General features: G+C 39.4%; 4 non-coding genes across 4 annotated transcripts; all 4 read right to left on the reverse strand.

The window, feature by feature from the left end:
- Positions 1 to 6474: 6474 nt before the first annotated feature.
- LOC145676695 (5S ribosomal RNA) lies at positions 6475 to 6593 on the reverse strand. Its single transcript, XR_014129431.1, has one exon. It is a non-coding gene; the product is annotated as a 5S ribosomal RNA (ribosomal RNA).
- A 177-nt stretch (positions 6594 to 6770) lies between these two features.
- Positions 6771 to 6889, reverse strand: LOC145676708 (5S ribosomal RNA). Its single transcript, XR_014129444.1, has one exon. It is a non-coding gene; the product is annotated as a 5S ribosomal RNA (ribosomal RNA).
- Positions 6890 to 23332: 16443 nt separating this feature from the next.
- LOC145676696 (5S ribosomal RNA) lies at positions 23333 to 23451 on the reverse strand. The gene has a single exon (XR_014129432.1). It is a non-coding gene; the product is annotated as a 5S ribosomal RNA (ribosomal RNA).
- Positions 23452 to 23628: 177 nt separating this feature from the next.
- Positions 23629 to 23747, reverse strand: LOC145676709 (5S ribosomal RNA). The gene has a single exon (XR_014129445.1). It is a non-coding gene; the product is annotated as a 5S ribosomal RNA (ribosomal RNA).
- Positions 23748 to 27686: the final 3939 nt, after the last annotated feature.

A 27686-nucleotide genomic window follows, 5' to 3' on the forward strand; every position in this document is an offset into this window, starting at 1 on the left:
GATCTTCCCACCACCAGAACAACCATGACGGCGACCTTTGCGGATGATACTGCCATCTTCGCAAGTCACCATAACTTCAGATTTGCTCACCTGTACCTCCGCAGACACATCGAACAGCTGGAACAGTGGACCAATGACTGGAAAATTCAAGTCAACACAGAGAAGACAGCACTGGTCGACTTCACTAGGAACCGGACACCACGGGAATACAACTTCACCCTGCATGGAAGAAACATACCCATCCAACAACAGGCGAAATACCTTGGAGTAGTGCTGGACCGTCACTTGAAATTCGGAACCCACCTGGAGGCAACAGCCAAGAAAGCAACACAAAGATTCCGATCCCTTCTACCCATCCTGTTGAGCCCTCAACTCACCCAAGAAACAAAACGACATGTTTACCGAATGTACATCCTACCCATCCTAATGTACGCCCATCCAGCATGGGAACACACATACCAGTGTCACCTGCGCCACCTCCAGGTGGTACAAAACAGAGCCGCCAGGGCCATCACGGGCCATTCTATGGACACCCGAATACTTCAAATTCATGAGGACCTCGATATCCCACTACTTCAAGAACTGCGTCATCAGCAATCAACCAAATTCTGGATGAAGGCTTCAAGATCAACAGATCCAGTCATCGCATCCCTCGGAACCAAAGACCCACCCCGTCGACTGTACAAGATGCCAAAACCGCCTTAACAACATGAAGGACAACTAAAGGAACCTGCGACAGTTGCGGTTCCTTCAATCACATACGACCACCTCAAAATCAACGCCAAGTTTCAACACAGAAAGAAGACAAGGGCTTTGGCCCGTTACTTCCTACAAATAATCAACGGTCAAGAAAACACTCAGCGAAAATTTCATTCTTCAGTATCGTTGAGTTTATTGCAGAAAGCAATGGCAGATACGGCATCAGCACCTGCAGCCCCGGCACAGGCTTCTCCTAAGAAGTCTGCAAAGCCTAAGAAACCAAAAACAACACCTTCTCATCCAAGAACATCAGAAATGGTGAACAACGCCATCAAGAATTTGAAGGAAAGGGGAGGAAGTTCACTGCAAGCTATTAAGAAATACATCTCTCAGAACTACAAAGTGGATGCCGAGAAGCTTGCTCCATTTATCAAGAAATACTTGAGAAGTGCAGTTGCTTCTGGGTCTTTGGTTCAGACCAAGGGAAAAGGTGCATCTGGATCGTTTAAGCTTAGTGCTTCATCGCTGAAGGAGAAGCCTGAAGGTGGATCTTCAACCAAGGCGAAACGATCAGCATCAAAGGAGAAGAAGCCTGCGAAAAAGCCAGCAGCTAAACGTCCCAAGAAGACTGGTGAAAAGAAAAAGGCTGCTGCTCCCAAACCTAAGAAATCACCATCTAAAGTGAAGAAGGCAAAAACTCCCAAGAAGCCAAAGGCCCCGAAGCCAAAGAAGGCTACAGCAAAACCGAAAAGTGCTAAGAAGGCTGCACCAAAGAAGAAGTAAATGTGTCAGTAAATCATCTGACATTTTAAAACGGCTCTTTTTAGAGCCATCAAATACTTTGAGAAGAGTAAAATTGTGCTTTTCCTATCATTATCACATGTTCATTCATAGCAATGTATAGTATACACGCAAGGGACTTTGAGTTTTCTTTTTAACCGAAGCACTTCTTGATGTAAGTGCTTTATAACAGAGGGGAATTGAGGGTGGGGAAAGAAAGCTTTCACGGGTGTCAAGAATGGTGTACTCGAAAAAAAATGGGGAACACATTACGTAATGTCAATTTGTGATCACTTACTTTTTCCTTGTTCCTATCTTCAAGTAGCGAAACAGTACAGAAAACGCACTTAATGCATTTGTTAGAAAAACTTTTGCAGGCTGACTGGGTTCGATTCTCGGTGGGAGCTCAAATGTTTCGCATTGCACGTTAATAAGTAGGTCCACGTTTGAAACAGCCTTGCTGCTGAAAGGGACACTAAACTAAAATCAACTCTTTTCAAGGCTGGGGTGAAAGAAATGTTCGAACTTATTACAACTCGTGAAAGTGAAGTAGACTATGTTTCAATTTAACGTCGTACTATTATGATTTTTATGATAAAGGAGACGGGTGATTACGCCTAATGAATGATGGAAATACTGGTGTAATGAGAAAGTGTTAGGAAAAGGGAACACGCTAATAACCACGGATACCGTCTTATAATTCGTAATATTGCTATAAAGAAAAATAGTAACACCAGCAGAAATGTAGGTGTACAATTGAACTGATGTTAAGTACAAACAGACACTTAAAGAAAGTTTAGTTTAACGTTTGCATTCAACAGCAGCGACCTCTGACAAAATAATATTACTTTTGCTACCTTGGAAGAAGTACATATTTCGCCTGCGAGTTCTATCAGATTAATAACGTTGAGAAGGGCAAACAGTGGTTGAATCGAAGTTAAGTTATGCAACATATGGCAAAATCGAACCCTTGACCACATAAAACGAAGATAATCAATCGGTAAACATAGGGGAAAACTAAAGAATATACTTGAAAGATAGGATGATATACGAAACGACAGGAAAACGAAGGTAGATGTATTAACTATGCAACATACGGCGTGAGAATTTAAAAAAAAAAGATAACAAGTATGGACAAGATCCTTGTTAGGATAACAGCATCTCTAAGTAGTGTATTGGTCCTAAAAAGGACCGTTTTTGAACTCAGTGCCAGAACTTCAAACTTAAGCACGTTCCCCACGGATGCGGCGAGCAAGCTGAATGTCCTTAGGCATGATTGTGACTCTCTTTGCGTGAATAGCACACAAGTTGGTGTCTTCGAAAAGCCCTACAAGGTAAGCTTCACTTGCCTCCTGTAAAGCCATGACAGCTGAGCTTTGGAAGCGAAGATCTGTCTTGAAATCTTGTGCAATTTCTCGGACGAGTCGTTGGAAGGGCAGCTTGCGGATGAGCAATTCAGTGCTCTTCTGGTAACGACGAATTTCTCGGAGAGCCACAGTACCAGGCCTGTAACGATGGGGCTTTTTCACTCCACCGGTAGCTGGAGCACTCTTTCTTGCAGCTTTGGTGGCAAGCTGCTTTCGAGGAGCTTTGCCTCCAGTAGATTTCCTAGCTGTCTGCTTGGTACGTGCCATTGCAACTGTCACGACTTGTTTCAAATAATTGCGCGCTGAATGAAGTCAAGTTATATAAAGAGCAAAACCGTTAAATCAAGCTATTTCTCATTGGATAAAGTCAGTCGAAAAGGACAGTTCTCATTGGCTTAGACACGTTTTGTGTTTTTCCTCCGTGCTTTCCCTGCATGATCGAAGGAACAAAACCACGAGTCTTGGGCTGCTTGGGCTTGTATTTCTCGTGTGTGGTGAGCGAAGCAGTAACATATCGAAATGACAGGACGTGGAAAAGGAGGCAAGGGTCTTGGCAAAGGAGGTGCCAAGCGCCACCGTAAAGTTCTTCGTGACAACATCCAGGGTATCACCAAACCCGCTATTAGGCGTCTTGCTCGCCGTGGTGGTGTGAAGCGTATCTCTGGTCTCATTTATGAAGAGACCCGAGGAGTATTGAAAGTATTCCTGGAGAACGTAATCAGAGATGCTGTTACATACACAGAACACGCCAAGAGGAAGACAGTGACAGCTATGGATGTTGTGTATGCCTTGAAGAGGCAAGGAAGAACCCTGTACGGTTTCGGAGGTTAAGTTGGGGTTCCTCCTATTTTGGATATAAAATTGGCATAAACGGCTCTTTTCAGAGCCAACAAATTTATATAAAGGGAAAGATTTACTTTGTGCGATTTTCTGTTAGATTATAAGAATTCGTGTAACTACATTAAAGCCTTTTGATGCACACTAAATTACAGACGTAGAGAGATTAATTTGAGAAAATCATACGTTTTTTTTTACATTATGTACGTTCATGTATACGTATTCATATCATGTAGCAGTATTAATGCTGGAGAAGGGGTTCTGGTTGGAAATTGGCGATTTGTTGGAAGTAGCGAGCATGAGAGATGCGAAACGCAAGTCGGAATTTCTGTTCTGACAGTAGGATGTACGTATAGAGGCTTATACAACTTCTATACTGTGCTGTGAGGGGCGAATAATGCGTTAGAAACCTGAATCTTGTCCTTTATCTTGTTTACGTGGTCTTGGGTTCGATTTCTTTCTTTTGCGGTAGTGTCTATTGTGATTTACATGTAAATTAATGACACTTCGTAGCGGGTTACTAAAATAAAGAGTAATACAAATATGAGATGTAGGTTAATGCATTGTATACTTCACATTATTTACTAAAGAAAGGCAGTAGTTACAAGAAACCTAGGCTCGCTCGTTGGGCACAGTAGCAAATGAGTTCTGAGATCAGAGAATAAGAGTAGTTGCGTATTACAAACCATATACATATAACACATATCACACAAATATGAATATCGACCTTGCAAAGAATAAATCGTACTTAAGTGTGCATTTAATGTCATTACTATGTTGCAAAAGAAATTTAGGAAAGTTTTCTGATCCGCTCTGTTCATGATGTCATTGGGGCATAGTAATGAACAATAATAAATGTCGAGAACATATTGAACAGAGTAATTTCAGCCAAGCCAACGCAAGAGAGAAACATGAGTGCTTTAAGAATGTTGGAAATTCCTTTGTCTAGCATGAAGTACATGAGAATATGTGGTATGAGGTTTTCTTCCATTGCTGAGAATCTGGGCTCGACTGTCCTGTCCTCTGGGTAATATGAGCCCGATGTACGCAAATATCAAAAAAATGTAGCTAGCGACAATACAAAAGGTAATGATCTTATAATTAATAATGTAGTGGGAACTAAGCACATCGCTGTTTGGAGTATTCTAAAGTTAGTGTGACTTCCTATGGGCTTCAATTACGATCGACGACTACACATATACTAATTAATCGAATAGCAGCGAGAATTTCGAATGAAACTAAGCAACTATCTCAGACACTTTTGATGAGTCTGTATATCGAAAACAATTCATTTCAATCGTAAATCTCCTCTATAAAGGGGTTTGTGGCCCTCATAAGGGCCGATTTGTATGAGATATAGGTCTTACATTTATGCCTTCTTCTCAGTTTTCTTGGGCAGAAGTACAGCTTGAATGTTGGGCAAAACACCACCCTGAGCGATTGTAACTCCAGACAACAACTTGTTTAATTCCTCGTCGTTACGGATAGCTAACTGCAGATGACGTGGAATAATCCTAGTCTTCTTGTTGTCACGAGCAGCGTTGCCTGCCAACTCAAGAACTTCAGCTGCCAGGTATTCCATGACTGCAGCCAAATACACGGGAGCGCCAGCACCAACTCGTTCGGCATAGTTACCCTTTCGCAAAAGACGATGGATTCTGCCTACTGGGAATTGAAGGCCAGCCCTGCTGGAGCGGGACTTGCTCTTTCCCTTGACTTTTCCACCTTTGCCGCGACCAGACATTGTTCAATATTCTTTCGTAATAAGATGAGAGGAAAAATTGCGGCCTCCCATGAATCAAGTCAGTTTTGTTACTACTTCAAGCGTGCACCCGAGTGCATCAAATGAAAAGCAAGGCAGTTGGCGCGAATTGAAACACGTACTGTAATTTAAATGAAGTCGATAAATCGGCGGACACATCTAATTTTGCTGAACGAGTGAGTCATCATGCCACCAAAAACTAGCGGAAAGGCTGCAAAGAAGGCTGGTAAAGCCCAAAAGAATATCTCCAAGGGAGATAAGAAGAAGAAGAGGAGGAGGAAGGAGAGCTATGCCATTTACATCTACAAAGTTTTGAAGCAAGTGCATCCTGACACTGGCATATCTAGCAAAGCTATGAGTATCATGAACAGCTTTGTTAATGACATCTTCGAGCGTATTGCTGCTGAAGCTTCTCGTTTGGCCCATTACAATAAGCGGTCAACTATCACCAGCCGGGAAATCCAAACAGCTGTGCGCCTTCTTTTGCCTGGTGAACTTGCCAAGCACGCTGTAAGTGAGGGTACGAAGGCTGTTACCAAGTACACAAGCTCTAAGTAAAAATCTTCTTCAAGATTTTTCATTTCAAACGGTCCTTGTCAGGACCAACACATTATTCGAAAGAGTTAAATCACGAAATTTGCTTCATTCTGTTATGTAGAAACACGTTGAAATCCAATTTCTATATGCTGTTAGTAAAAAAGTAAAGCACATAGCGGAGATGTGTCGTGCTTGTATACGAAAGGCATTTACTCGCCGGAGATCTACACTTAGTCATAATAATTTACTTTTAAAAAGTGGTAATACATTCCGTGTTAAGTATAGTAGTAGGTGCACACGGATCGGAAATCAGGTTATTTTAATGTGCCGTGCAAATAAACAGGCTGTTAGTGTAAGAAATAGTGGGTATAACGCTTAGAATATCGATTAATCGCTATGAAATAATGTTGATAAATTATCTCTTGAAAGTACTATAAAATTAATGTTTCTAGTATTTTCGTACTTGAAGGATAATGAAATTTGAAAAAGAGATGCCAACAGCACCTGGTGTTCCCAGGCGGTCACCCATCCAAGTACTGACCAGGCCCGATGCTGCTTGACTTCGGTGATCGGACGAGAACCGGTATATTCAGCATGGTATGGCCGTTGGCGAATGCATATGGCTTCGAGTGAGTTATTGTAGCTACGTAGGTTTGTCGGTGAATACTCAAAAAGACCAGCGCGTGGAAAGCGTTGCTAATTGTTTTAAGTAATGCATGATTACGAAATTATCGTGGTGAACGATGTGAGAATATTCGTCTTTGTGAAAAACAAAATTAGAAAAAGTATACCAACAGCACCTGGTGTTCCCAGGCGGTCACCCATCCAAGTACTGACCAGGCCCGATGCTGCTTGACTTCGGTGATCGGACGAGAACCGGTATATTCAGCATGGTATGGCCGTTGGCAACTACCTTTTCTTCAATGTCCTGTTAAGGAAGTATGTTTTAAGTAAGAATTGACATTATTAACTATAAAGGCAAGCATATTAACGTCGTTAACATTACTTGGAATATACTAATATTCGAATAAATATTTGAATGTTCGAATGATGAGTGATTCGGATGTTCATAGTGCCACTGTGTCCTATCGAGTTTACTATCACGAACCACGTATGAAATTGTATATAAATAAATAAAAATAAATCCTTTATTAAGTATTGATTACAGGAAAAAGGCAAACTTACATTCTTTAATGTACACAATGAAATGTATGAAAGATATTTTTAAGATATGTTTCACTTACCCTTTATAACGCAAGGTAGTTTTCAGTGTAGCATTCTCTTCAGCTGCGAGATAACGTAAGGCAGATGATCATTCAGTCGTGAAGCACTAAAATGTAATATACATTTTAACTATTATCGATAAGAATTATTTACTGCAGGGATGCAAATAAAGTGAGGCAAATTAGTAAATAAAAACCGATACTGTAACTGATAATATAATTAGTTGTATCTGTATTAGTTGTATATACAGTAATCGCACGATTATCCGCGGAGTTGGATGTTGGCATAATCGCGCATAATCAGCAGTATGAGCAGAAAAGGGAAATGAAATGAAATATTTAGATTTACGTCGCATACTTATACCGGTTACGCTAAAGGAGACGGTGATGATGAGTACTGAATGAAGAAAGTGGGAGGAAACGGGAGAAACCCGAGAAAACCCATGAGCACGGTCTTTATGCACGACAAAGTTCACACGGCACGAGCTGGGATTGAATCAGGGACCCCAAGCACCGGAGGCCAAAAAACGGACAAAAAGTCTTTCGTGCAACTTTCGTTTTCGGTAAAAAGTTTACACATAATTTAGAAAGAGTAGTTTTCTGGTCTTTTTATTTCACAAGTTGGTTCATGTCTATATTTTTTACATGCATAAAAAATTTTTCAACTCCCTTGCTTATTTCCTGTTAAAGACCTCTACCTCTGATTGTATTTTTTGCACATATTCTTATTGTTTTCAGACAACATTTCTAAAAGCGTAATTTATCGTCAGCAAGAAAAGAAAAGGAAAGCCTCGGATAGTGGAATGTGTACTGTATATATATATATATATATATATATATATATATATATATATACGTATTAGTATATAGTTTTATTTTATACGTCTCCTATTATTACACAATGTGCAGATATTGTCAAAGCGCAAGTAAATATGTATAACTCCCCGTTCTGCACTTAATAACTTGAAAGAAGTTCGGGGAAGGTAGTGTAACAGAAAGTGCAAACAGAAATGAGGGTTTAAAGGCATTTAATATTATTCCGTAGTAGTATGATTTTTTGTAAAAAAAAAAATATATATATATATATATATATCTAAACATACATATTCAATGATATAGTAAGAGGTTAGCAGCACTGATAGAACTGCAGAAAGTACAAAACCGTTAATAAGAAAGAGAGAGAGATGGTGGCCGCTTTTGTGCTTTTCATTGGCTAATTCCGAATTGCGCGCGAATACGTACGAGATTTCTTTCTTTTTCCTCTTCGCAGCCCAGATGTTGCCAATTAGAAGTTTTTAGTACTACATTTGTATGAAAATGTTGCCTTTAAGAAATGTGGTTTGCATACAGAGAAAAGAGCAAAATGAATATTTACCTTAGTGGGCATGAAAAAAGACGAAACATTTTGCAAGATGGACACACGAACTTCCTTAATGCAGGCGTTCAGTACATTATTGTAAAGAAAAAAACACTAAAAAGAATTACTTCAATATCCCTAGCAACATTCAACAATTCATAGAGAAAAATCTTTATTTTGAGAACAATGGAAAACTATGTAATTGTAGATAACTACTAAATTTAATGATTAAGGAAAACGTTTAGGCCCGGCCCTTCAGAAAGAAAGTGCACAGAATATTCTCTCATGGAAGCAATTGCAAAATCAACATTTTGTTTGCAGTTATAATTAGAGGATCTATATACAGGGTGTTCGAAAAAGAATGTATCCTCTTGAAAGAAAATATTCTCTGGGCCCCTAATCCTTTATATACCGAAAGGAAGTTTGTATAGCATTTTTTCTTACCTTCGTTAGAAGAATTGAAAGTGACTACTATCGTGACACGGGAGATATTTAATCGATAGTCGAATTACTCACATACTCGAATGAACACGTCTCTTGTAAGGAGAGGAAAGGCTTCTGTGATCCGCTATCGCAGCTGTGTCATATCTGCAGAGAATGTTAGGACACAAACGTGATCTTTGAGAGCCTCGTGAAAAGAAGTCGCATAGTATCATGTGTGGAGACATCGGGGCCATCTGAAGAACGCTTCATCATTAGGACCAAGGGCGAGTTACGAAACACTCTGGGATATATTTATTAACATAACTTCTCGTCATTCTGCAAGTGTGGTGGAGCTCCATCCTATTGGAAAAGGAAACCTCGGGAGCCCTCTTCATGTGTAGGTATCGTTCACATCTGAAGCATGTGAAGATAGATTACTGTACTATCGTGTACCTAAAATCATTTTCTACGAATACGAACATGTCTACACTGAAGGCAGTGCAGCTCTTTTTCTCTTTTTTTTGGTCATGTATTGTAACGCGGGGCAATGCACACAATAACATGTAATGTTGTGTATCATCATAAAGGGCCAGGGCGATGATTGGATCTTGATGGACGTGGAGAACTGATAGGTGATGTGAGTGGTATTGTGATCTATGGTTGTATGTTTACTGATGAATGCATAAGGAGAGGTGAAGGGGTTGCCTTTTTTTTTATGTCGATCGGGAGGGAAGCGATTGGGAAACTTTTGACTTTGTTTTTCAACCGAATATATTGATTGAATAGGTCGCCGACAATTTTACGGGGCGTCACGTCGTTGCCTTTTTCATGTCGATCGCGAGCGAAGCGAGCGTTTTTTTTTTTTTTTTTTTTTTTTTTTTTTTTTTTTTTACCGACAATATGTATTGAATCGGTTGCCAACACCTTTAGGGGCGCGTCACGTCCTTCTTTCTGTGCTGATCGCGAGCGAAGCGAGCGCGAAATTTTTGACTTTTTTTTTTTTTTTTTTTTTTTTTTTTACCCACAATATTTATTCAATCGGTCGCCAACACTTTTAGGGGTGCGTCACGTCCTCTTTTCTCTGCTGATCGCGAGCGAAGCGAGCGCGAAATTTTGACCTTTTTTTCTCTTTTTAATTCTTTTTTTTCTTTAAGAAAAAATATTGATTTCATAGGTCGCGAACATTTTTACGGGATGCAACATCGTTTATTTGTTTTTCCAACCGTCTTTCTGTCTTGAGCCCCCGCCAAGTTAACTTTATGGTGGACAAAAACTATGTGCGGTGGGTTACCGCGGGGTTCTCCCGTTTCCTCCCACTTTCTTCATTCCACCACCATTTCAATCATTTCTCATAATCAGCGCCTCTTTTAGCCTAAGCGGCATAACGTGGGACGTAAAACAAAGATTTCCTTTAGTTGCTTTCTGTCTTGATTACGAGCGCGAAATTTTTTACTTTTTTTTTCTTTCTTTTGATATTATTCATTTAATAGGACGGCAACACCTTTACGGGCCGCCGCGTCGTCGTTTACACTTCTTCAGCCCATATTCTTTCTGCTTGTTCGTTTTCCGGCATCTTGTTATCACCGCCCGCGGCAATGCCTATGTCTTTCATCGCTTTTTGAAGCAAATCTTTAATAAATATGCACTCTCACATTTGTACTAATATGCATACCACAGTGGATAGACTGTAACTAGGAAAGCAGAAGCCTGCATATCATATTATTTAACAGTTGAAAGTGAACTGTCATTTTAAGTTTGATTTTGATCAGATGAGTGCAGTTCAACTCGTCGACAATTGTGAAGATTCTCGAGGTTAGGGACCATCCATTTTGTGCTTTGTAATGAAAATGGCTGCAGCCAAACTTCTCTGATCTGAATGAAACTTGGCATGATGATACATCTTGACCTGCTCTACAAGTTTATTTAGTATTTTCCGTTGCGCAGGCTTTTGCTTCTCCAGGTTCTCCCATGGAACTGAGAAACGTATTCAGTCGAACTTCTGCGGTAAGTCAGTATATCATCCTGAGAAGTTTGATCGAGATAGCAGAGGTTCGACTATTCGTTTTTCAATTCCATGTGATATTACAACACGGTGAACTAAATTTATATAGAAACACTTTGATTTTGTTTTGTTTTTTGCTAGCATTAAACTGAGAAAATGTTATTCAATAGACAGAGAACACCACTCAAAGAAAAGTACATCATAAGAATATATATATGGTTGCTGTGGTTCTCGGTTTAATTTGCTAGTTAAGAAACTTGCTCTAAATAAGTACATCTTACAGGTGAAAAACTAAGCCAGGCGATAGAATTAAATATAAAGTTATACACTTTTATTTTACGTTTACTAGTGTTGGGTTACTACTGTAAAATAAGTCAGTATATATGAAAGATAACTGTATTAGGTACTATTTTCCACCGGCGGTGTATTCTTGCATAGTGTACTTAATGTTTACAAGCGGGGCGCTACTAGTATGGATGCATGACAAGTGCTATTGAAACTCGAAAACTAACTGGTTTCCACTACCCTTGCTTATACGTATACCCGCGTCGCCTTCGCTCCTGTTCACTTTGGACGCACATTCTTGCTATCGCTCAGGCCCCCAGCTTTCTCCTGTTTTGGCTCCCTTAAATAGTATTCGTGCTTTTTATTGGCCACCTGGCAAAGCACTTGTAATGATTTTACACCAGTAACTCTAAAATACATGTGTATTACTTTATTTAATTCTGTCGTCTGCAGAATTTTTTTTTTTTTCGTACAAATATGCCTTTTCATGCAGAACACTGAATTTTGCCTGTAAATTTTTGAGAATATGCTGTGACGAAACTTGAGCACCGTTCTTCTTTTCTTTCTTATCACGAGTCTTCTTTAGCCTAATGAGCACAATCATCACACGATAACGACTATTCTTTTCATTTAACTTGTAAACAAGTTGAACTAATAATAATAATTGATGTACAAAGGAGAAGTGTCCTACATATTTGAGGTAAAAAATAAAATAAATATACTTCTACTTCATCCGTGTTTACAAAGTTAAATGTTATCGATTTACAAAAAATGGTCACCTATCCACACACTGACCAGGCTCGACACTGCTTGACCATACATATTAAAACATCGGTCCCACTGAATACACAAGTAGTAAGCACATTCACATAAAAATAATTAGGATTACAGTATATAAAATGCGTTAATTAAAATAGCAAATGCCTTACCTTATCACAGGCGATCCAAAGCCACTGCACATCATCTGCTACGCACACTATATTCCTCCAATATTTCACTCACTTCCTATATCACGCAACAGAAAATATTAATAAAATTCACTTAGCAACATTTTCATTTTTAATCAACAATACGTATAACAATTAAGAATAAAATTAATTGTGAGCACATTGTTATAATTAGAATACTGTTTTTATTCGTTTACAAATATGGGATTAATATAGAGCTGGCAGCAACAATATATACAACTCATCCTGTATGTATCGTAAATCCTAACTTGAGAAGACATCTCTGACGCAAACAATGAGACAAGAAATCAAATACTATATCCGACACATTTGGGGTTTATTGAACTTCAATGTTGGAAGATACCACCTTGTCGGTAGTACAAATGTAATATCCTTACAACACGCGGAACTTTTGCCAGGCATATCTAGGAATTTGGGAAGATTAATTGATATCCTTAATGTGCAATGTATGATTATGACGCATTGTTATGTACACGCAGACGGAACCAGGACAATCTATAGATGACATTTGCACTGTGTTTGGACAATTTGTTCGCAGAAAATAACCGTTTTTGTCTATGAATACTTGAGAACATGGAAGGTATGAGATATACATTTTATGCGCAAATATTATAATACAAATCATTGTTAGTTTGGTGGATGCGTGAAAGAAAGAAAAGGAGTAGATTTTTGCAGACGTCCGGATATAAAGCGAGAACTGAGAATACGCATCTATAACATCTATTTTCTTTGTGTTAATGATATCGATGAACTAAACGGGGAAACTAAAATACAACTGTTTGCAGTATAATTCGAAGTATAGTCAAGTGCAGAGGCGTACTCACGGGGTGTCCACCGGGTGCGGACTCCTCGCAAAAGTTCCTAAGTGAACATACATTTGCAGACTTTCTCATTAAATGTAGTTATTAACAGGGAAAATATTGATGTATCATCAATATAAATCTGATCTTACACTTCATCTGTACTCTGTCTGTATCATGTTTTTGTGAAAAAGTAAGTGGAATATTTATCGTGTTTTCGAATGCAGAATAATAGTATATAGACATAGTGGCTTGTAGTATTGGAACCTTGCCCCCCGAAGCTTGGATCCCTTAGAAGAAAAAAAAATGCATGCGCGCCTGGTGAAATGGTTAACGAATTCAGTTCACTCGATGAATCGACAGATAGTAATACACATTTCGACAGATCGACAGCATTCGACAGATACAGACATATGAAAGTAGCACAAGAATTAGGCGAAAGTCCGTGCGTTTCCTCAATTCACGTAGGAAACAACAGAAAATATCAACTACCATAAAATAATCCGTATATATATTTAATTTATTTGGAATAAAATAAATATAGAAACAACCTGTTCATACATAACTACGGTAAGTGCGTTAATTGCTAACGTAAGAACAAATATGAAACAAGGCACAAAATAAAAAAGAAAAATAAAGTTAAAGGGAATAAATATTTAGGCTTGATTGTCATTCGTATTAAGAAGCTGGGTAATAAAATGTTAAAATCTACAGAAAATTATGAAATTAAATCAGGATTTGAAATAAAAGTCTATACATTGGAAGTAGGCCAGGGAGTTTGCAAGGCAGATGTGTGCGACACGCGTTACTTTATAGATTCCCTTCATTGAACTATAGTAAGCAGTACGAAGATGGTACTTTGCGTATAATCACAGGAAGGATTGAAGTTAATTACCATGGTAATATAATTATTTATTGATAAGTATTTCCATGTTAAATTATGAAAATTATAAGCACAAGGAGGGTGAAAAAGTAGTGTGACCGACTTAGCAATGACTGAAACATAAAATAGAAAAGCGAATAAAAACAAATGCCTTTTGAGTTATGTGGAATAAAGTTTCTTCTAGCCAGTAAGGAAGAATAGGATCTGGTGCATTCATTGAATACCTGAAAAAAATCGTTTATCAAAATAGAAGGAAACACACTTATCGTTGTGGCAACTACGAACTTCTGTTTACCTCAGCCCGCCTCAGCAAGTGCTTTCTATCCGGTCCGCGCTCCGTAACCAAACTCAACGCTGCCTGCTAGCGAAAATTTCATTCTTCAGTATCGTTGAGTTTATTGCAGAAAGCAATGGCAGATACGGCATCAGCACCTGCAGCCCCGGCACAGGCTTCTCCTAAGAAGTCTGCAAAGCCTAAGAAACCAAAAACAACACCTTCTCATCCAAGAACATCAGAAATGGTGAACAACGCCATCAAGAATTTGAAGGAAAGGGGAGGAAGTTCACTGCAAGCTATTAAGAAATACATCTCTCAGAACTACAAAGTGGATGCCGAGAAGCTTGCTCCATTTATCAAGAAATACTTGAGAAGTGCAGTTGCTTCTGGGTCTTTGGTTCAGACCAAGGGAAAAGGTGCATCTGGATCGTTTAAGCTTAGTGCTTCATCGCTGAAGGAGAAGCCTGAAGGTGGATCTTCAACCAAGGCGAAACGATCAGCATCAAAGGAGAAGAAGCCTGCGAAAAAGCCAGCAGCTAAACGTCCCAAGAAGACTGGTGAAAAGAAAAAGGCTGCTGCTCCCAAACCTAAGAAATCACCATCTAAAGTGAAGAAGGCAAAAACTCCCAAGAAGCCAAAGGCCCCGAAGCCAAAGAAGGCTACAGCAAAACCGAAAAGTGCTAAGAAGGCTGCACCAAAGAAGAAGTAAATGTGTCAGTAAATCATCTGACATTTTAAAACGGCTCTTTTTAGAGCCATCAAATACTTTGAGAAGAGTAAAATTGTGCTTTTCCTATCATTATCACATGTTCATTCATAGCAATGTATAGTATACACGCAAGGGACTTTGAGTTTTCTTTTTAACCGAAGCACTTCTTGATGTAAGTGCTTTATAACAGAGGGGAATTGAGGGTGGGGAAAGAAAGCTTTCACGGGTGTCAAGAATGGTGTACTCGAAAAAAAATGGGGAACACATTACGTAATGTCAATTTGTGATCACTTACTTTTTCCTTGTTCCTATCTTCAAGTAGCGAAACAGTACAGAAAACGCACTTAATGCATTTGTTAGAAAAACTTTTGCAGGCTGACTGGGTTCGATTCTCGGTGGGAGCTCAAATGTTTCGCATTGCACGTTAATAAGTAGGTCCACGTTTGAAACAGCCTTGCTGCTGAAAGGGACACTAAACTAAAATCAACTCTTTTCAAGGCTGGGGTGAAAGAAATGTTCGAACTTATTACAACTCGTGAAAGTGAAGTAGACTATGTTTCAATTTAACGTCGTACTATTATGATTTTTATGATAAAGGAGACGGGTGATTACGCCTAATGAATGATGGAAATACTGGTGTAATGAGAAAGTGTTAGGAAAAGGGAACACGCTAATAACCACGGATACCGTCTTATAATTCGTAATATTGCTATAAAGAAAAATAGTAACACCAGCAGAAATGTAGGTGTACAATTGAACTGATGTTAAGTACAAACAGACACTTAAAGAAAGTTTAGTTTAACGTTTGCATTCAACAGCAGCGACCTCTGACAAAATAATATTACTTTTGCTACCTTGGAAGAAGTACATATTTCGCCTGCGAGTTCTATCAGATTAATAACGTTGAGAAGGGCAAACAGTGGTTGAATCGAAGTTAAGTTATGCAACATATGGCAAAATCGAACCCTTGACCACATAAAACGAAGATAATCAATCGGTAAACATAGGGGAAAACTAAAGAATATACTTGAAAGATAGGATGATATACGAAACGACAGGAAAACGAAGGTAGATGTATTAACTATGCAACATACGGCGTGAGAATTTAAAAAAAAAAGATAACAAGTATGGACAAGATCCTTGTTAGGATAACAGCATCTCTAAGTAGTGTATTGGTCCTAAAAAGGACCGTTTTTGAACTCAGTGCCAGAACTTCAAACTTAAGCACGTTCCCCACGGATGCGGCGAGCAAGCTGAATGTCCTTAGGCATGATTGTGACTCTCTTTGCGTGAATAGCACACAAGTTGGTGTCTTCGAAAAGCCCTACAAGGTAAGCTTCACTTGCCTCCTGTAAAGCCATGACAGCTGAGCTTTGGAAGCGAAGATCTGTCTTGAAATCTTGTGCAATTTCTCGGACGAGTCGTTGGAAGGGCAGCTTGCGGATGAGCAATTCAGTGCTCTTCTGGTAACGACGAATTTCTCGGAGAGCCACAGTACCAGGCCTGTAACGATGGGGCTTTTTCACTCCACCGGTAGCTGGAGCACTCTTTCTTGCAGCTTTGGTGGCAAGCTGCTTTCGAGGAGCTTTGCCTCCAGTAGATTTCCTAGCTGTCTGCTTGGTACGTGCCATTGCAACTGTCACGACTTGTTTCAAATAATTGCGCGCTCAAAGTCAAAGTCAAAGTCAAAGTCTGTTTTCCCAGAATGGGAAGGACGTCTAGCCAGAAGGGCTACTTTGTCCATGGTGTTATTTTGTGTTTTGTTTGTGGTGCTAGTCAGAGGGCCTAGGAATTGGGTATGTGAATAGGAGTTGGGATTAAAGGTATCGGATTTCTACTGGAAGCTAGCGTTGTTTATTTATCTTTCTTCTTGATCTTCCCTGTAGAACAGCTTGGCCGTAATCCAGTGTTGAGGCGCTCAAGCCCGTAAGCTCCGCCATTGAGTCCAAAAACTTTTTTTTTTTTTTTTTTTTTTTTTTTTAAATATATATATATATGGTTTGGTTTAGTTTTTAGCGATGTTTGCTAGTGTTTCGATAATGGTTTTGGGGTTTTCTTTATTTGGTATTGTTGCGTAGTGTTCTTTGAAGAAATTTGATTCAATCAATCTATTGGCGAACTTTCTGTTTAGATACGATATGAACTCGTTGAGCTTTTTGAGTTTATATATTTGATATGCCTCATCTGTCTGTGTTTCTCCCATCGTTATTCTTATCCAGTACCTTTCCGTACGTTTCAGTCTTTCGACGTCTTGGTTAGTGAAGAGTGGGGAGCCGTAGGTGAGATTAGATCTTATAATCGTTTTGTAGATTCTTGAGTTAACCTGAGCTGAGTTGTTGACGTTTTTCAGAATTGGTTTAAGTAAATGCATAATTTTAATTGCCTTACTTTTTAGTTTCTTAGTATGTTGGTGTAGACTCAGTCTGTTGTTGAACGTGATTCCTAGGTAGGTGGCATTGTTTTGAGGCTTGATCCGTACGTTGTTGACTTTAATGGTTCTGTTTTTATTTTTCCTGGTGCCTTTGGCTGTTGGGTATAATATGAGTAGCTGAGTCTTGGCAGAGTTCATCTCCAGATGCCACTCTTTACACCACTTGGAGAAACTGTCTGCTTGTTTTTCTAGCTTAGTTAGAATGTTCTTGGTGATGCGGGATGTGGTCCAGTAGGCCGTGTCATCTGCGTATAATGCCAGCTGAGTGTTATCGTTTTTTGGAGTGTCGTTAACATACACGATGTATAAGAGTGGTGCAAGAGTGGATCCCTGAGGAACGCCTCTCTCTATGGGAATGGGGTTCGACAGCTTATCTTGGAATTTAAGTCTTGTTTCCCGGTTTTTAAGGAAGAAGTAGATCCATCGTATTATTGTTGTTGGGAGGTTTAGGTTTGTCAGCTTATACAAGAGCCCCTCGTGCCACACAGTGTCAAATGCACTGCTCAGGTCAAAGAACATGGCTCCTAATTTGTACTTCCGTTTGAAGGCTTCCTGAGCGTCATTGAATATTCTTATGGTGTGCTGGATTGTGTTATATGTTGGCCTGAAGCCTGCCTGGTGCTTATTGAGTTGTTTACTCTCGGCCATGTATTGGTGGATCCTGTTTACTATTATCTTCTCTATGAGCTTAGAGAAGGTGGGTGTGAGAGTAATAGGTCTATAACTATTGGATAGTGTGGGTGGTTTCCCTGGCTTCAGGATTAGTATAGTGTGCGCTTGCTTCCACGCTGTTGGTATATATCCAGTGGCTAGAGTGGCGTTGTATAGGTCTGTGAGTTTGCGGGTGAGAGTTTCCGGGGATTTCTTGATATGGAGAGCGGTGATTCTATCCGGACCTGGAGCAGTGCATTTTTTCTTTCTAAGAACATTAATTACTTCTTCATGTGTGATATCTTTTAGTAGTATGTTGTGATCTCCTGGGTGTTTGTCGAGCTTGTCAGCCTCTATCAGGTTTTGGTGGTGGTTAATAATATTGGTAATGAGATGTGCTCGGTTTTCTATGTCTCTTTGTTGTGCTGTTGCGTTGGTGGCTCGAGCATATTTTCTCCTCATAATGTCTTCGAAATACTGTAGTTTATCGTTTACAGTTGGTAAGTCTCTGTTGTCTATCTTGTGCGGGTTGGGGTTTGCTGTGCGGCGGCTGTACCTCATTTTGATGGTTTTCCAGAACTTTCTCGGATTACTTCTCTGTAATTCCTCGAGGTGACTACATATTCTGTTTATTTTTGATTCATTGTGTCTGATGATGTCTTCTTTTATTTCCCGTTGTAGCCTATTAATGGCGTTTTTTGTGTTTGGGTTTGGGTGGATCTTATGTATCCGATGAAGTTCTCTTTTCTCTTTGATTTTGGTTATGATGTCTTCTGGAAGCCTTTCTTCCTGGGGGTTGATGCAAGATTTTGGAATGTGTTCTTCTATAGCTGCTTGTACTGCTTCGGTGAGACGTTGATTAGCTGCTTCTATTGATTCCGGGGTTGCGTCTATTTGTAGGTTGATTATTTGGTCACTAATTGTGTTCCTGAAGTCTTCCCAGTTCGTTTTGTCATATCTATATATCGTTTTTGTGTTTATTTCTTCTATGTGCGTCCCATGTATTGTGAAAGGGATTATGGCATGGTCCGACCCGGTGGCGAAGTCGGGAGCATGGCACTCGGTTTTTGGTAGCATTTGGGGTGACGTGAGAATTTTGTCGGGCTTGGTGTCTATTTCGTTAATTCTGCGTGCTTTCCTGGTAGGTCCAGGAATTCTGGCATTCATCCATGTGGTCATGGCTAGATATTCGATTAACTTTCTTCCATTGTTGTTGGTAATGGGGTCTTCTATTAGCTGGTGCTGGCTGTTTATGTCTGAGGCTACGATAATTCTTCTGAACTGGGAGAGGTAGTTTAGGATGGGGAAGGAGTTTTCAACGTTTAGGTTTGGTGAGTTATATAGTGTGGCTAGGTAGAAAGGATTTTCTGTGTGGATTTGGATCAGGATGGGGGTTTGGGAGTCACATTTGATATCTGGAGGTATAGGATATTCCGTGTAGTTGATGCCCTGTTTTATTAATATGGCCGTGCCACCATTAGCTTTTATTGCCTGTGTTTTATCGTGCCGGACTGTATTGTAGCCAGGAATGTGAAGTGAGTTGTTCTTCCGGAGCATTGTTTCATTTAGTATTATAATGTGGATGTTGTGGTCCCTTGCGTATTGTGTTAGTTCTGCAGTTTTTTGGCGAGCCCCCTCGATGTTGAAGAGCATCATCCGGAGCTTACTGCTGATCTTCTCCTTTTTATTGTTCATCATCAGATGGATCTGGTGAGTTTGTGAAATCATCTTTGTTATAGTGGGGTTTCTGTTTTTTGTTTCTGTGGTAGTACTGTTTTCCAACGTACAAAAAGCCTTCTCTGGAAGTCATAATGTTTATTTTTTCGCTGAATATATCTTCTGTTGTTCTTCTAAGTATGTCTATCAGTTCCTTGGGCTTATCTTTGTGAATTAGAGTGAGGGTGCTACTCACCCATGTAAGAATGTTGTCTTGAAGTTGCAGTATCTTGTTTTTTAGGTCCTCCATTGTATCCTCCAGTGTAGTATGTTCTGGTGGCGTTTCGTCATCTATGGGTTCTGTGTGTTCTTCATTATTACTGGAGCAAAACCGTTAAATCAAGCTATTTCTCATTGGATAAAGTCAGTCGAAAAGGACAGTTCTCATTGGCTTAGACACGTTTTGTGTTTTTCCTCCGTGCTTTCCCTGCATGATCGAAGGAACAAAACCACGAGTCTTGGGCTGCTTGGGCTTGTATTTCTCGTGTGTGGTGAGCGAAGCAGTAACATATCGAAATGACAGGACGTGGAAAAGGAGGCAAGGGTCTTGGCAAAGGAGGTGCCAAGCGCCACCGTAAAGTTCTTCGTGACAACATCCAGGGTATCACCAAACCCGCTATTAGGCGTCTTGCTCGCCGTGGTGGTGTGAAGCGTATCTCTGGTCTCATTTATGAAGAGACCCGAGGAGTATTGAAAGTATTCCTGGAGAACGTAATCAGAGATGCTGTTACATACACAGAACACGCCAAGAGGAAGACAGTGACAGCTATGGATGTTGTGTATGCCTTGAAGAGGCAAGGAAGAACCCTGTACGGTTTCGGAGGTTAAGTTGGGGTTCCTCCTATTTTGGATATAAAATTGGCATAAACGGCTCTTTTCAGAGCCAACAAATTTATATAAAGGGAAAGATTTACTTTGTGCGATTTTCTGTTAGATTATAAGAATTCGTGTAACTACATTAAAGCCTTTTGATGCACACTAAATTACAGACGTAGAGAGATTAATTTGAGAAAATCATACGTTTTTTTTTACATTATGTACGTTCATGTATACGTATTCATATCATGTAGCAGTATTAATGCTGGAGAAGGGGTTCTGGTTGGAAATTGGCGATTTGTTGGAAGTAGCGAGCATGAGAGATGCGAAACGCAAGTCGGAATTTCTGTTCTGACAGTAGGATGTACGTATAGAGGCTTATACAACTTCTATACTGTGCTGTGAGGGGCGAATAATGCGTTAGAAACCTGAATCTTGTCCTTTATCTTGTTTACGTGGTCTTGGGTTCGATTTCTTTCTTTTGCGGTAGTGTCTATTGTGATTTACATGTAAATTAATGACACTTCGTAGCGGGTTACTAAAATAAAGAGTAATACAAATATGAGATGTAGGTTAATGCATTGTATACTTCACATTATTTACTAAAGAAAGGCAGTAGTTACAAGAAACCTAGGCTCGCTCGTTGGGCACAGTAGCAAATGAGTTCTGAGATCAGAGAATAAGAGTAGTTGCGTATTACAAACCATATACATATAACACATATCACACAAATATGAATATCGACCTTGCAAAGAATAAATCGTACTTAAGTGTGCATTTAATGTCATTACTATGTTGCAAAAGAAATTTAGGAAAGTTTTCTGATCCGCTCTGTTCATGATGTCATTGGGGCATAGTAATGAACAATAATAAATGTCGAGAACATATTGAACAGAGTAATTTCAGCCAAGCCAACGCAAGAGAGAAACATGAGTGCTTTAAGAATGTTGGAAATTCCTTTGTCTAGCATGAAGTACATGAGAATATGTGGTATGAGGTTTTCTTCCATTGCTGAGAATCTGGGCTCGACTGTCCTGTCCTCTGGGTAATATGAGCCCGATGTACGCAAATATCAAAAAAATGTAGCTAGCGACAATACAAAAGGTAATGATCTTATAATTAATAATGTAGTGGGAACTAAGCACATCGCTGTTTGGAGTATTCTAAAGTTAGTGTGACTTCCTATGGGCTTCAATTACGATCGACGACTACACATATACTAATTAATCGAATAGCAGCGAGAATTTCGAATGAAACTAAGCAACTATCTCAGACACTTTTGATGAGTCTGTATATCGAAAACAATTCATTTCAATCGTAAATCTCCTCTATAAAGGGGTTTGTGGCCCTCATAAGGGCCGATTTGTATGAGATATAGGTCTTACATTTATGCCTTCTTCTCAGTTTTCTTGGGCAGAAGTACAGCTTGAATGTTGGGCAAAACACCACCCTGAGCGATTGTAACTCCAGACAACAACTTGTTTAATTCCTCGTCGTTACGGATAGCTAACTGCAGATGACGTGGAATAATCCTAGTCTTCTTGTTGTCACGAGCAGCGTTGCCTGCCAACTCAAGAACTTCAGCTGCCAGGTATTCCATGACTGCAGCCAAATACACGGGAGCGCCAGCACCAACTCGTTCGGCATAGTTACCCTTTCGCAAAAGACGATGGATTCTGCCTACTGGGAATTGAAGGCCAGCCCTGCTGGAGCGGGACTTGCTCTTTCCCTTGACTTTTCCACCTTTGCCGCGACCAGACATTGTTCAATATTCTTTCGTAATAAGATGAGAGGAAAAATTGCGGCCTCCCATGAATCAAGTCAGTTTTGTTACTACTTCAAGCGTGCACCCGAGTGCATCAAATGAAAAGCAAGGCAGTTGGCGCGAATTGAAACACGTACTGTAATTTAAATGAAGTCGATAAATCGGCGGACACATCTAATTTTGCTGAACGAGTGAGTCATCATGCCACCAAAAACTAGCGGAAAGGCTGCAAAGAAGGCTGGTAAAGCCCAAAAGAATATCTCCAAGGGAGATAAGAAGAAGAAGAGGAGGAGGAAGGAGAGCTATGCCATTTACATCTACAAAGTTTTGAAGCAAGTGCATCCTGACACTGGCATATCTAGCAAAGCTATGAGTATCATGAACAGCTTTGTTAATGACATCTTCGAGCGTATTGCTGCTGAAGCTTCTCGTTTGGCCCATTACAATAAGCGGTCAACTATCACCAGCCGGGAAATCCAAACAGCTGTGCGCCTTCTTTTGCCTGGTGAACTTGCCAAGCACGCTGTAAGTGAGGGTACGAAGGCTGTTACCAAGTACACAAGCTCTAAGTAAAAATCTTCTTCAAGATTTTTCATTTCAAACGGTCCTTGTCAGGACCAACACATTATTCGAAAGAGTTAAATCACGAAATTTGCTTCATTCTGTTATGTAGAAACACGTTGAAATCCAATTTCTATATGCTGTTAGTAAAAAAGTAAAGCACATAGCGGAGATGTGTCGTGCTTGTATACGAAAGGCATTTACTCGCCGGAGATCTACACTTAGTCATAATAATTTACTTTTAAAAAGTGGTAATACATTCCGTGTTAAGTATAGTAGTAGGTGCACACGGATCGGAAATCAGGTTATTTTAATGTGCCGTGCAAATAAACAGGCTGTTAGTGTAAGAAATAGTGGGTATAACGCTTAGAATATCGATTAATCGCTATGAAATAATGTTGATAAATTATCTCTTGAAAGTACTATAAAATTAATGTTTCTAGTATTTTCGTACTTGAAGGATAATGAAATTTGAAAAAGAGATGCCAACAGCACCTGGTGTTCCCAGGCGGTCACCCATCCAAGTACTGACCAGGCCCGATGCTGCTTGACTTCGGTGATCGGACGAGAACCGGTATATTCAGCATGGTATGGCCGTTGGCGAATGCATATGGCTTCGAGTGAGTTATTGTAGCTACGTAGGTTTGTCGGTGAATACTCAAAAAGACCAGCGCGTGGAAAGCGTTGCTAATTGTTTTAAGTAATGCATGATTACGAAATTATCGTGGTGAACGATGTGAGAATATTCGTCTTTGTGAAAAACAAAATTAGAAAAAGTATACCAACAGCACCTGGTGTTCCCAGGCGGTCACCCATCCAAGTACTGACCAGGCCCGATGCTGCTTGACTTCGGTGATCGGACGAGAACCGGTATATTCAGCATGGTATGGCCGTTGGCAACTACCTTTTCTTCAATGTCCTGTTAAGGAAGTATGTTTTAAGTAAGAATTGACATTATTAACTATAAAGGCAAGCATATTAACGTCGTTAACATTACTTGGAATATACTAATATTCGAATAAATATTTGAATGTTCGAATGATGAGTGATTCGGATGTTCATAGTGCCACTGTGTCCTATCGAGTTTACTATCACGAACCACGTATGAAATTGTATATAAATAAATAAAAATAAATCCTTTATTAAGTATTGATTACAGGAAAAAGGCAAACTTACATTCTTTAATGTACACAATGAAATGTATGAAAGATATTTTTAAGATATGTTTCACTTACCCTTTATAACGCAAGGTAGTTTTCAGTGTAGCATTCTCTTCAGCTGCGAGATAACGTAAGGCAGATGATCATTCAGTCGTGAAGCACTAAAATGTAATATACATTTTAACTATTATCGATAAGAATTATTTACTGCAGGGATGCAAATAAAGTGAGGCAAATTAGTAAATAAAAACCGATACTGTAACTGATAATATAATTAGTTGTATCTGTATTAGTTGTATATACAGTAATCGCACGATTATCCGCGGAGTTGGATGTTGGCATAATCGCGCATAATCAGCAGTATGAGCAGAAAAGGGAAATGAAATGAAATATTTAGATTTACGTCGCATACTTATACCGGTTACGCTAAAGGAGACGGTGATGATGAGTACTGAATGAAGAAAGTGGGAGGAAACGGGAGAAACCCGAGAAAACCCATGAGCACGGTCTTTATGCACGACAAAGTTCACACGGCACGAGCTGGGATTGAATCAGGGACCCCAAGCACCGGAGGCCAAAAAACGGACAAAAAGTCTTTCGTGCAACTTTCGTTTTCGGTAAAAAGTTTACACATAATTTAGAAAGAGTAGTTTTCTGGTCTTTTTATTTCACAAGTTGGTTCATGTCTATATTTTTTACATGCATAAAAAATTTTTCAACTCCCTTGCTTATTTCCTGTTAAAGACCTCTACCTCTGATTGTATTTTTTGCACATATTCTTATTGTTTTCAGACAACATTTCTAAAAGCGTAATTTATCGTCAGCAAGAAAAGAAAAGGAAAGCCTCGGATAGTGGAATGTGTACTGTATATATATATATATATATATATATATATATATATATATATATACGTATTAGTATATAGTTTTATTTTATACGTCTCCTATTATTACACAATGTGCAGATATTGTCAAAGCGCAAGTAAATATGTATAACTCCCCGTTCTGCACTTAATAACTTGAAAGAAGTTCGGGGAAGGTAGTGTAACAGAAAGTGCAAACAGAAATGAGGGTTTAAAGGCATTTAATATTATTCCGTAGTAGTATGATTTTTTGTAAAAAAAAAAATATATATATATATATATATATATCTAAACATACATATTCAATGATATAGTAAGAGGTTAGCAGCACTGATAGAACTGCAGAAAGTACAAAACCGTTAATAAGAAAGAGAGAGAGATGGTGGCCGCTTTTGTGCTTTTCATTGGCTAATTCCGAATTGCGCGCGAATACGTACGAGATTTCTTTCTTTTTCCTCTTCGCAGCCCAGATGTTGCCAATTAGAAGTTTTTAGTACTACATTTGTATGAAAATGTTGCCTTTAAGAAATGTGGTTTGCATACAGAGAAAAGAGCAAAATGAATATTTACCTTAGTGGGCATGAAAAAAGACGAAACATTTTGCAAGATGGACACACGAACTTCCTTAATGCAGGCGTTCAGTACATTATTGTAAAGAAAAAAACACTAAAAAGAATTACTTCAATATCCCTAGCAACATTCAACAATTCATAGAGAAAAATCTTTATTTTGAGAACAATGGAAAACTATGTAATTGTAGATAACTACTAAATTTAATGATTAAGGAAAACGTTTAGGCCCGGCCCTTCAGAAAGAAAGTGCACAGAATATTCTCTCATGGAAGCAATTGCAAAATCAACATTTTGTTTGCAGTTATAATTAGAGGATCTATATACAGGGTGTTCGAAAAAGAATGTATCCTCTTGAAAGAAAATATTCTCTGGGCCCCTAATCCTTTATATACCGAAAGGAAGTTTGTATAGCATTTTTTCTTACCTTCGTTAGAAGAATTGAAAGTGACTACTATCGTGACACGGGAGATATTTAATCGATAGTCGAATTACTCACATACTCGAATGAACACGTCTCTTGTAAGGAGAGGAAAGGCTTCTGTGATCCGCTATCGCAGCTGTGTCATATCTGCAGAGAATGTTAGGACACAAACGTGATCTTTGAGAGCCTCGTGAAAAGAAGTCGCATAGTATCATGTGTGGAGACATCGGGGCCATCTGAAGAACGCTTCATCATTAGGACCAAGGGCGAGTTACGAAACACTCTGGGATATATTTATTAACATAACTTCTCGTCATTCTGCAAGTGTGGTGGAGCTCCATCCTATTGGAAAAGGAAACCTCGGGAGCCCTCTTCATGTGTAGGTATCGTTCACATCTGAAGCATGTGAAGATAGATTACTGTACTATCGTGTACCTAAAATCATTTTCTACGAATACGAACATGTCTACACTGAAGGCAGTGCAGCTCTTTTTCTCTTTTTTTTGGTCATGTATTGTAACGCGGGGCAATGCACACAATAACATGTAATGTTGTGTATCATCATAAAGGGCCAGGGCGATGATTGGATCTTGATGGACGTGGAGAACTGATAGGTGATGTGAGTGGTATTGTGATCTATGGTTGTATGTTTACTGATGAATGCATAAGGAGAGGTGAAGGGGTTGCCTTTTTTTTTATGTCGATCGGGAGGGAAGCGATTGGGAAACTTTTGACTTTGTTTTTCAACCGAATATATTGATTGAATAGGTCGCCGACAATTTTACGGGGCGTCACGTCGTTGCCTTTTTCATGTCGATCGCGAGCGAAGCGAGCGTTTTTTTTTTTTTTTTTTTTTTTTTTTTTTTTTTTTTTTACCGACAATATGTATTGAATCGGTTGCCAACACCTTTAGGGGCGCGTCACGTCCTTCTTTCTGTGCTGATCGCGAGCGAAGCGAGCGCGAAATTTTTGACTTTTTTTTTTTTTTTTTTTTTTTTTTTTACCCACAATATTTATTCAATCGGTCGCCAACACTTTTAGGGGTGCGTCACGTCCTCTTTTCTCTGCTGATCGCGAGCGAAGCGAGCGCGAAATTTTGACCTTTTTTTCTCTTTTTAATTCTTTTTTTTCTTTAAGAAAAAATATTGATTTCATAGGTCGCGAACATTTTTACGGGATGCAACATCGTTTATTTGTTTTTCCAACCGTCTTTCTGTCTTGAGCCCCCGCCAAGTTAACTTTATGGTGGACAAAAACTATGTGCGGTGGGTTACCGCGGGGTTCTCCCGTTTCCTCCCACTTTCTTCATTCCACCACCATTTCAATCATTTCTCATAATCAGCGCCTCTTTTAGCCTAAGCGGCATAACGTGGGACGTAAAACAAAGATTTCCTTTAGTTGCTTTCTGTCTTGATTACGAGCGCGAAATTTTTTACTTTTTTTTTCTTTCTTTTGATATTATTCATTTAATAGGACGGCAACACCTTTACGGGCCGCCGCGTCGTCGTTTACACTTCTTCAGCCCATATTCTTTCTGCTTGTTCGTTTTCCGGCATCTTGTTATCACCGCCCGCGGCAATGCCTATGTCTTTCATCGCTTTTTGAAGCAAATCTTTAATAAATATGCACTCTCACATTTGTACTAATATGCATACCACAGTGGATAGACTGTAACTAGGAAAGCAGAAGCCTGCATATCATATTATTTAACAGTTGAAAGTGAACTGTCATTTTAAGTTTGATTTTGATCAGATGAGTGCAGTTCAACTCGTCGACAATTGTGAAGATTCTCGAGGTTAGGGACCATCCATTTTGTGCTTT

This window comes from Thermobia domestica, unplaced genomic scaffold, assembly GCF_964235325.1.
Source record: "Thermobia domestica unplaced genomic scaffold, izTheDome1.hap1.1 HAP1_SCAFFOLD_306, whole genome shotgun sequence".
In the NCBI taxonomy this organism is placed as follows: Eukaryota; Metazoa; Arthropoda; class Insecta; order Zygentoma; family Lepismatidae; genus Thermobia; species Thermobia domestica.